An 11,125-nucleotide genomic window follows, 5' to 3' on the forward strand; every position below is an offset into this window, starting at 1 on the left:
GTGAAAATCATTTTACTGAATAAACGGTACAGAGTTTGACTTTTTTTTGTTTATTGGGGGGAGGGGAGGTTGGGTTGTGGTTTTGTGTGTGTGAGGGTGTGTGTGTGTGTTTTGTTTTTGTTTTTTTTTTGGGTTTTTTTTTTTGGGGGGGGGGGAGGGAGGTTGGTTGCAAGTATTATGGGTAAAGGAAAGTGTAATATTTGCTAGCCAATATGAAAGAACATAGATGGACCAGCGAAGATGAAGAAATAATGTAGGAAAGTTCAAAAGTTTAAATTCAAAACTCTAGATCTAATTCACCCTCTAATGTTTAATGTATTTGTTACTTAACCTGTCTTGGTAGAGATTTGTTTTAGATACAAAAAAACAGGGAAATTATCAATTTACTTTTTTTAATTAGTTAGGCAAATGGAATATACCCTTTATGTAAATACATGTACATTCTTTTAATTCTGTAACAAAAAAGCCCATTTCAATTATATAGTTATAAATTCAGTGAAAAAATTTATTCTGTCAAGGGGTCTTTCAATCAATATCAGATCTTGAAATAATAATTTCAAGAAACGAGAGGAAATTTAATAAAGGTAATAAGAACCACATAGAGTTATAAATAAATTTTATTATTCCTTTATTTGGAAAAGAATATAAATGCAAATTTCACGTTACCTCCAACTCTTTATTCAATATAAATTGTCCTCCTTTGTTATATGATTATCAAACTTAGTTTCCGATTGTCCAAAGATATTCAAGGAGAACACCCATCACTTTTTTTTTAATTTGCTGTAGTTTATTAATACAATTCTGATTACTATCACAGTTGAGTTGTATATGATATGTTTTAAAAATCTAAGTCATTTAAACTTTTTTATGTCATCCAATACAATTGTAATAATAATCAGGAAGTAGGAACAGCATGGCGGACTCGGGGGGACACATTCTCGGTATTTTTTGGTTTCTGGTGGTGTTTTTGGTTATGCAAGTCTATGGTATGTATAATAATTATAATAAACTTAACCTTCTATTAAGCATTCCGGTTTTTTTTTTCATTATACATCAGAGGTTGTAAGTTCTCAACGAATTCCATATTTTTATTTCATCAGCGTAGCATGCCTGCATATGTCGTCAACATTTTCGAAACACAAGATTCGTTTTAAAAAATAACATTGAACACAGATAAACACTAACTTTTTAAAGAACATCGGAAATCGCTATTCCGAACCGACTCTTTTGGCTATTGCTACTCTGTGTAAGTAATATTAGCCAAAATTTGTTAATTTTCTTCCAATATTTTAAGAAAATGTGAGAAAATATTTTAATACAGTTATTAAATATATTTCATAAATGATTTTAGTGTTTTCATTTAATTTAGTAATAAAAATTACGTTAAGTGTGTTTTACATGTGCGACTTTTTTTTCAAATGTAATTGAATGAAATATAGAGAACATTTCTTCCTTTTTGGTATTACATAGTTAAATCAACTACTATTTATGGTGTAAATAGCAACACGTAATAAAAAAACGATCGAAGGAGCATTTAATTAAATGACTTGTGTTTAAATATATAGAGTATCAGGTCCTTGGATGTCAGTCAAAATAAATGGGTAAAGTATTGGCACGGAATAATATTGATATTCATCAGTAACTCCAGAATACAAATGTCGTGAAGTTTTTTTTACATGCAATTGGCACGAATTTCATTTCAAAAGGTTTACAAATTTTGTATACATGTATTTACGTTTTTAATTAAGAATATATATATTTTTTAAATGTTTAAATTCATCAATAATGATCAATACCCGATAATCTATAATAAAATTGAGCACTGAACATTATAACTTGGTTTTAACTTTATATTCGTGCTTTAACTAAGATTAAAATACTTCTAATCACTTTGAAATGTTCAAATACATTTTTTTTTAACAATTTAAAATAGTGATGCAGATATACAAATATTTCAAATAATATAATTTTTTTACGCTAAGGCGATGGGTGCACAACATACAGCGTGTTGTCTGGACAAATCAGGAGATCATCAGCTTACAATGTGACACCCTCTGATACAGCTATCTGTGACAACTTTCTGACAGAACAGTGGTACCGTATTGACAGTTTGGCGGGAAACGAGATCGTGCGCACGTGTCCTGCAATGACACAATGTGGAACGGTATTTCCACTGTGGATGGATGGTAGGTCTATCTATTTCTCATACTCCTTTTATTTAAAATCTAACATATACCTTGAGAAATTCCTCAATTTATGATCTGGCATTTTTGCGTGTTAACATTCAAACCTATATTTTCTAATGAATGTCGACTAATATTTGAGATGATTTTGTTTCATAATGATTTCCGAGGTAACAATTGATTTTCGGATTCTTATCAGATAATTGAATCTTACACACTTGGCCACATCTATTGAACAACAGGTTCCTCATAGAAATGTATTTTGCTGATTTTGAATTTTGACTCCACCTTCTCTCTTCCAATGTCAGAAGAAATTCAGGAAATCTTAAGGAAAACAAAGACGATTTCTTTTTCTCAAAGAATCATTGTATTGAAACTTCAATCCTTTCTTGTTCTTTACATCTTTACAAAGGTGACCTTCCGATTCCAACAGAGGGAGTGGTCAATCGGACAGTGTGCAAGAGTGGTCTGGCGGGATGTTGCGAGGAAACACTGAAAATCAAAGTGAAGAATTGCGTGACTTATTATGTCTACCTTTTGAAGCCTGCCAGTGGGTGTTCAAGCGCTTACTGCTTCGGTAATTATGATTATCAAGTACCTTCATTATTTATTTTATATTAATTTTAATCTTCAATCCTATATTACATTATTCTGCACATAATGGTGAATAAATTTCTAATCGTTACTGATTTGCAACGTATGTTTCACCCTGTTCACGATTCATATTGTTTGCAGGATTTATGAGAACGACCACTTTACAATATCGTCACCATTTTCACTTAAGCTATTTATGTTCTTGATATTGAAAAAAAATTGACATTTGCTTTATAATTAAGGTTCAAGAGAGAAAAAATATGAAGAAAAGTAACATTATCTTTAACTTCTAATCAGTCAAAGCAAAATGAGGGATCAAGCAATATTTATCAACAGGGTGGGACAGGTGCAATTTATTATTGGACTGGTACTTTTTGTGGATTTATTAGGATGAGACATGGATTTTTTTAAACGGTAATGTAGAATGAACAATTATATATTTTTCTTTAATATAAAACGGTATGAAACAAAAATTATCGGAACATAAATTAGCAAAAAATACGTCATGTATGTAATACCTAAATATGGCACCTACACGTAATATTATCTTTTGAATATTTATACGTATGTGTTTTATATAATGAAGTGGGAGAACATAGTCATATATGATGAAAACCCTGAAATAAACTCTCAAATCACAGTTTCCTCCTTTTTCAACAACCTAGACCTGGCCTTGAGTGCAAAACTGTAGGTCTTTTGCCTCCCTTAACATTTCCAAATTGAATTAATATATCATTTTAGATTCAGAAAGCTGTTGCTAGTTCAAGAAAGACGATACCAAATTTGCCATATTTCACAGAAAAAAGGTTACGGTTAATTAAGAAAACACATCAATATCAATTGACTGGCCCTAACATGATTATAGGTGCTCTCTGTGAAAAAATAAGCCTTCTAACAAAATATCATTTTAGATTTAGAAAGCACATGCTGTTACACGAATTACAATACCGAATTTGTCATATAAAAGAAAAAAGCTTATGGTCAATTACATGAAAGGGAACATACCAATATCAATTGACCGACCTTAACATAATTATGGATGCTTTCTATTAAAATTCAAGTCTTCTAACAACAAGAGACAATTTTAATTTGCCATATTTCATTAAAAAATAAATGGTCAATTAAGAGAATACACCAATATCGATTGACTGACCTGGACATGATGACGGATGCTTTCTGTGAAAATTCAAGTCTTCGAACAGTATCAGAATCTCTATAATTCTTTCTAAATCAGTAGTAATGTATCAAAAATTCTTTATTATTTCGAAATGTAAATAAATGTAATAAATTAAATAAGATTTTCCAGGTTTGTGTTAAATTGCTCATCTTTCTGTAACTTCAAAATGAATTATGGTTCAGTCGGTAGAGCGCTCGCTCCGTGATCGGGAGGTCGTGAGTTCGAATCTCGGCCGCAACTGACCATAGTCGATAAAAAATGGGTAGCAACTGTTCCTTCGCCATGCGCTCGGCACTTTGAAGTGAAAGTTGTGGGTCCTTCGGATGAGACCTTAAAAACCGAGGCCCCGTGTCACGGCAGGCGTTGGCACGATAAAGATCCCTCACTGCTCAATGGCCCTGACTGCCGAGTAAAGGTCAAAATTTGAAGCCCTTCACCGGTATAGGGTGACGTCTCTATATAAATGAAAAATTCTCGAATGGTACGTAAAACAACATACAATCAATCAATCAGTGGTTCATATTCTTCATTTTATACAACTTTCATACATTTTAAAGTCGCACGAAATCCAAAATCACATTAAAAATTCCGAAACATTTCTGAAAAAAAAAAATCAACATTTCTTTAACTGAATACACTCTGTATGGTAAAAGTGGTAGCCATCTACCCAATCCCTATAGATGGCTGATACTCACTGAGTGGAAAAGCTTTGTTATATATTTGGGACTGCTTTGGGACCGCCGTAGGACTGCTCTGGTTCCGCTGTGGGACTGCTCTTGCAGTCCTAGAAAGCAGTTTTAGAAAGCAGTCCTAGGGACTGCTCTGGGACTGCTTTCTGTCAGGTTGGGTCTGGTTGGTACTGTAATGATGGTATGGATATTAATTTGTTTTTTCACACAAATGAGGATGGAATATATACTTTTTTCATTCTTTAATGAAAAAGAATGGGACCAAAATTTTATTTTTTTCTTATCCTGTTTATAAATATTGCAAATATTGCCTGGTCTCTTAGGAGTATACCATAACATGTAAATTGGTAAAAAAAAAATCATTTATTCAAAAGTACAGATCTAGACTGAGTTCCTCATCAGTATATTACATGTATATTCGTAAGAATAAGGAAAAAGACATTTAGAGCCTTTTTTACAGTTAGCAGCAGTGCATTTAGCCTGTTGATGAATATTAATCAACGGCAATGTAATATGTTGACAGGAACTCTTTTGGTAAGTGAGAATACTACTTCATCAGCAGCAACTACAGACAATTCAACGGCATCTCAAACTTCAAAAACTACTAACACATCAGTGACATCTCCAGAGACGGCAATAACTAACAGTGAAGGTGACACCACTGGAACAAGCATCTCCCCACGAGAGAGAAAACACAAAGGCCATACAAAACAAAGTAAATTTTCAGAATGGATACGAACACCCCTACCCAAGAAAGAAACATTGTTCACTGGACAAAACTCTTAGAATCAAATCCCCCTTTATGTTTTAATTGCGAATTTAAAGACAAGTTTGTCAATCAGCCTTTAACAGATAGCAGAATTCGGAATGGTTACCGTTTCATCAAAATAATTGCAAAAAATATATTTGGAACTTGTATCCCTTTTGTTGAAAGAGTAACCTTGCAAATTTACATACTATGCAATATCTGTGGATATTGTTATTCTACTAATAACAAGAAAAGAGAACATTAAGGATTAATTTGTGTTATTATATGATTGAATAATTCCCATCTTTCTGATTGGCTGAGATCCAACAATGTTAGAAAAATACTACATTATATTGACCTGCACGTGACCTTCCAGGTCAATATGAGGAATCATTTATTCTACATTGGACCAAAAAAAAAAAACAGAGAAAAATTTCAGATTGATGCAAATACACGTAGTTTTGGAAAGTTACTTCACTTGCACCTGACTTCCACTCATATGAACATAGCATTAAGGCACATAGATTCTTGGGTGATTGGGGGGGGGGGGGAGGGGGGTTGCAGGAGGTCCTGTCCGTCTCCCCACCTCTTGAGAATGTAAAGTTTTATTTAAAATTTTAAGGAAAAAAATTTCAATAAAAGCCCCCCCCCCTCTCCTCGTTTATGGATCTTTAGATCCCACTAAATAAAATTTAGAATTGGGAGAATTCTTTTCCCTTTTCTTTTTTTTTTTGGGGGGGGGGGCTAGTCAAAGATTTGTTTTCAGGTAAGTTGTATTTTTTTTTCTTCTAATGCCCCCTTTTTCAAAATCAATCCTATATATGTGCCTGACATTTATTTCTTCTACATTGACCCTAAACTAGTATTAAAAATTCCAAAATGATACAACTGGTTCATATTTTAACCCCGTTTCGGCTAGTAATTCAGTAGATGTGAACAAGTAAGATGGCATGGATTGCTTAATGAGTGTGTGTCATTTAATCATTAAATCATATAATAAAACAATTATTGCTGTGTTTTTTTTTCGGTCAATACGATGATTTAGCCACCTTCGAAGTACAAAAATCACCTCGCCCTTCGGGCGCGGTGAATGTTGTACTCCTCAGGTGTCTAAATCATCGCACTGACCTCAGCAATAAAAACCAGCAATAATTGTATATTATGTACATGATACTCTCTAATGCCTTACCTATCTCCATGATACGGTATCAACTTATGCCGTAATAAATAACCTCAATAAAACAAAGATCAGAGTAATTGGGTTATTTCTATTAATTTAACAATGGTGAGTAATCTGTATTTCTATTTATAAACCAGTTTATTTCATTGTCAAAAATACTTAAAGTGAATACCATTTTAATATTTATGGAAATTATGAAACAAAAATTATGAAAAATAAAAATAATGAAATTCACATACTGTATTTCCTACATGTGAGTATTATGACCTACCTGAGGTGCAAGTGTTTTGGTATCTTTTACTTCTTTACATGAAATATGAAGATAACGAACAGTATTCAATCTCGACGTGAACTCTTTTCTCGTCACCCGTAGAGCGTTTGCTCCAGAGTCGCTGAGTAAGGAGTTAATCCTTAGGTATCCCTTCGCGGTTATAAACCGAGGTCCCGTGTCGCAGTAGGTGCTGGCATGAAAAAGATCCCTCGCTGCTCAATGGCCGTGAGTGCCAAGTATAGGTCTAAAATTGCAGCCCTTCACGGCGTGTGGTGGCGTCTCAATATGAGTGAAAGATTCTCGAGAGGGACGTTAAGCAAACAAACAAACAAAACTCTTTTCTTGCGAAACAATAAGTAAGCAAATGTGACAGTGTTGTGAACTTGAATGTTTCTCGTACAGAAATTTTTATTTCGATGTGCTTTTTTCAGAGGAAGACCACGTCCTTCTAATTATAATTGTTGTAATCCTGATTATCCTTGGAGCGGGGAGCATCATTGCTGTTTTGGTTGTTATATGTAGGTTATATAAGTAAGTATATATTTTATTTTGATAATTACGTTAATAGAAAGTATTCAGCATTCTGACTTTTATTCAGGATTTCATCATTTTATCATTGTAGGGATTCGAATCATATCCAACACAACGATTGTGAAAAACCACCAGAACTGTCTCTGCAAATTATAGAACCTCCTCACAAAAAACCAGAACTGCCTCTGCAAATTGTAGAACCTACTCGCGAAAACCAACCAGAACTGCCTCTGCAAATTACCTCCTACAAAGAGCTTCAAAGAATTAAGCCGTGCAAAAAACGCATCCGTTAATATTTTGATTATCTAGCTCATCCCACATACAACTGACCACTAGAGGAAGAATATAGAATGATATGATATGATATATATATATATATATATATATATATATATATATATATATATATATATATATATATATATATATATATATATATATATATATATATTTATGTGTGTTTGGGTGGGTGTGTTTGAGGGTGTGTGGGTGTGGGTGTGTGTGTAGCAGTGCTGAAAGGGGAAAGGCTTTCTTCCTCCACACCCCGTGATTTGTGACGTACATGTATATCGAGGAAAATACTGTTTCTTCCGGTTTTGTATAGTTTGTGTGCTGACGATTTCCTGGAACCGCCTTTAGAGTCTTACAAAAGTTTTACAGATGAATTGAGAGTGACACCTTAATCATAAACAATTAATACATGGAATAATCATGATGTTACCGAAAGAAAAGGGTATCGATTTTTTTCAATAAAAGAATAGCAGACAGCAGACCTTTGACTTTTTGTAACATGATATTTCGTAAATTACAGGTATACCTATAAGAAAACGTTATAGTTTATTTGTACTTTCAGCCTAATAAATTGGTTGCGATATCGCTACGAAGACTGTTGTAAAAGTTTTTTGGCAGACTGATTTGTGCGGCTATATAATACTTATCTGATTGTATGTTCATAAATGTTAAATATTTCTCACTTCTAGTTTTGCTCATTGATATTGTCCAGTTCAGTTTCCAGTAATATGTAATATGAGTATGATGACGTATGTGGAGACTTACCAAAGTTATTGAGTTCAGGTTACAGAAAAGATAACTCTAAAAAGGAACTTTGATACCAAGGATTTTGGAAAAAAAATTCTACATCAATAACTTTAATTTTAATTCAATTTCTTGTCGTCATTTAATTCATTTATGTTTTTTCTATACTCCCAGGACTCTTCCCTAATTCGATGTATTTCAGAGAAAATGAGGTAAATTGATTCTTTTATAACTTTTATTGATTTCGTATAAAAAAGAATTGTTGACTGATAAAATAAGTTTTTATGGTTGTTTTTTGAGCTTAATAATATTTCAGGGGAAAAAAGCCATGCTACTTATGAAAAACTCGATGGAAAATATATCTTTCTTTTTATCTTTATTTCCTCCGATGGGAGATTGCATGGACATGAATACATCAAACTATAGGAATATAACAATAAATAAATAAATACATATTATCATAAGATTGTATGTAGTTTTACATCCCATTCGAGAAATTTTCACTTATATAGAGACGTCACCATATATCGATGAAGGGCTTCAAATTTAGACCTTTACTCGGCACTCAGGGCCAATGAGCAGTGAGGGATCTTTATATTGCCAACGCCTGCCGTGACACGGGGCTTCGGTTTTTAAGGTCTCATCCTAAGGATCTGCACCTTTCACTTCAAAGTTCCGAGCGCTTGGCTAAGGAACAGTTGCTACCAATTTTTTTATCGACTTATGTCAGTCGCGGCCGAGATTCGAACACACGACATTCCGATCAAGGAGCGAGCGCTCTACCGACTGAGCTAACGTGTTGTAAATTTGAGTCCAATGATGTAAAATCAACATTTGGATAAAAAAAATTGTAAGTATGATAACCGTCAGAGTGAGTGAGTAGATCACTCTGACTCTGGGCACTTCAGTTTGTGAAGAGAGAATTTGATCATACTGTGGTGGTGCATGATAGAATTGCGAGGTGTCGATTGACGACAAAGAAGCACTCATCGGACATAGCTCTGCCTAAGTCTGCATTAGCTGCTTATTCCCCAAAAACTGCTCCATGAGATGGAGTGGACTACCCTCCGCCATTACCGGATTTGATTGTTATTACTTGTTATTAGTATTGTGCCTTCATTCCAGGCGTAAATGATGCACTATGTAAAGGAGTTATGCCTTTCATTGTAAGTGCCTTTTTACGACTTTTAAAAAGACGCTGTTCTAAATTTCAAAAACGCATCGTAACATGAATAGGTAGGCTTATAATGCCTTTCAAAAAGCGATAATACGGATCAAAAGACGTTTTAAATTAGTACATGTAAGGGGCTCATTATAGCTTATTGCCATCGTGTATAAATTAAGTGCTAAATCGGATTTCCAAATCTGTAAGTGAGTATATGCTTTATTCCAAAGAAATTATTGATGACACATACTTAAGATCTAAAAATTTAAATTGATATTTCTATGATATTATTAAATAAATTTTCGACGCAGAGGCTTCTTACAGTTATATGCAAAAAGTAGGCATACTTCTGAAAATGTTCTGAAACGCAACATTTCGTACGACTTATCTTAAGACTATCCAAAGATCCTTGTGTGTAAAATGAAAGCTTCTAAGGATTATCTTAAGATATCAAATGTTTCATACTAAGAATTTTTTTTTCTCTTTTTTGTAATTTTTTTTTTACTTGTACATGTAGTTCATTTCTGAAGTTATCACTTGCAGTAAGTATTCAAAGACGAATTTCACCTATTTGAAAAACACTCATTTTCAGGGACCAAATTTTCGTGTATTGATGAGAAAATATCGGTTCATGGGAATTTGATTTTTTTAAGTGTAGCCTTGTCTTAAATACAATTTTAATGAATTCATGGTTCTCCTCATACCACGAAAACAGCGAAAATTATTTCCCACGAAAATAAGTGATATCATAGTATTTAATCAACACTGCATTGTGCCATCGATTTCCATTACAATTTTAGCAATTTAGTCCATTCTAACCCCATATACAGGTATTTACCTGTAGTATTACTGAGAGCAAGAAAAAATAATAAAGCGAAATTTTATATCCATTGATATATACTCGATAAGTGATTAAGAAAAATAAGCTTTTACGGAGGAATGAAACACCACTTTTGTGACATATTCTCTTTTGATTAAACAATGAAATTTACCCTATTAAATTAGAATATTTATCATGTTGAAATAGAGACCGAGAAGAATGAGAAAAAAGACAGACATGTTTTCAAATGGGTTTAAATAAACCTACTTTTACCCTGATACATGTTAAATACACCAATTGCTTATCCATGACTTCTTCTTTACTGGTATTATTTTTCACACTTTGGCATCAAAATTTCCCATTACAACTATTATTCATGCTTGTTGACCCTCTGTTAACTTCTTGCACATGGTTGTAGAAGTCCTCTTTCACATCGTCATCTGCCTAATTAGTTGGAACAAAAGCTTGGATGATTGTAAGGTTCTTGTGCTCATATTAGGGCCATGACTTTCTAATTCCTTAGCTAGCCTGTTTCATTCTAATAGTGCCTTCTTTACTCTCTCAATTCATCATTATTATTACTACACCTCTTTGCTGCAATTTATCGTCACCTACATAAACAACCCAGTCCAGGTTTGATGTTCGATTCTTTTCCATCTGCTCTCACTTATTTCCAAAATTTCAGTCTTGTATTTTCTCATCCCTATTGCCACCTGTGCAGTTCTAGATTTT

This window comes from Saccostrea echinata, unplaced genomic scaffold (assembly GCF_033153115.1).
Source record: "Saccostrea echinata isolate AGI-Se365-2 ecotype Australia unplaced genomic scaffold, CSIRO_AGI_Sech_v1 ptg000004l, whole genome shotgun sequence".
NCBI classification, from domain to species: domain Eukaryota; kingdom Metazoa; phylum Mollusca; class Bivalvia; order Ostreida; family Ostreidae; genus Saccostrea; species Saccostrea echinata.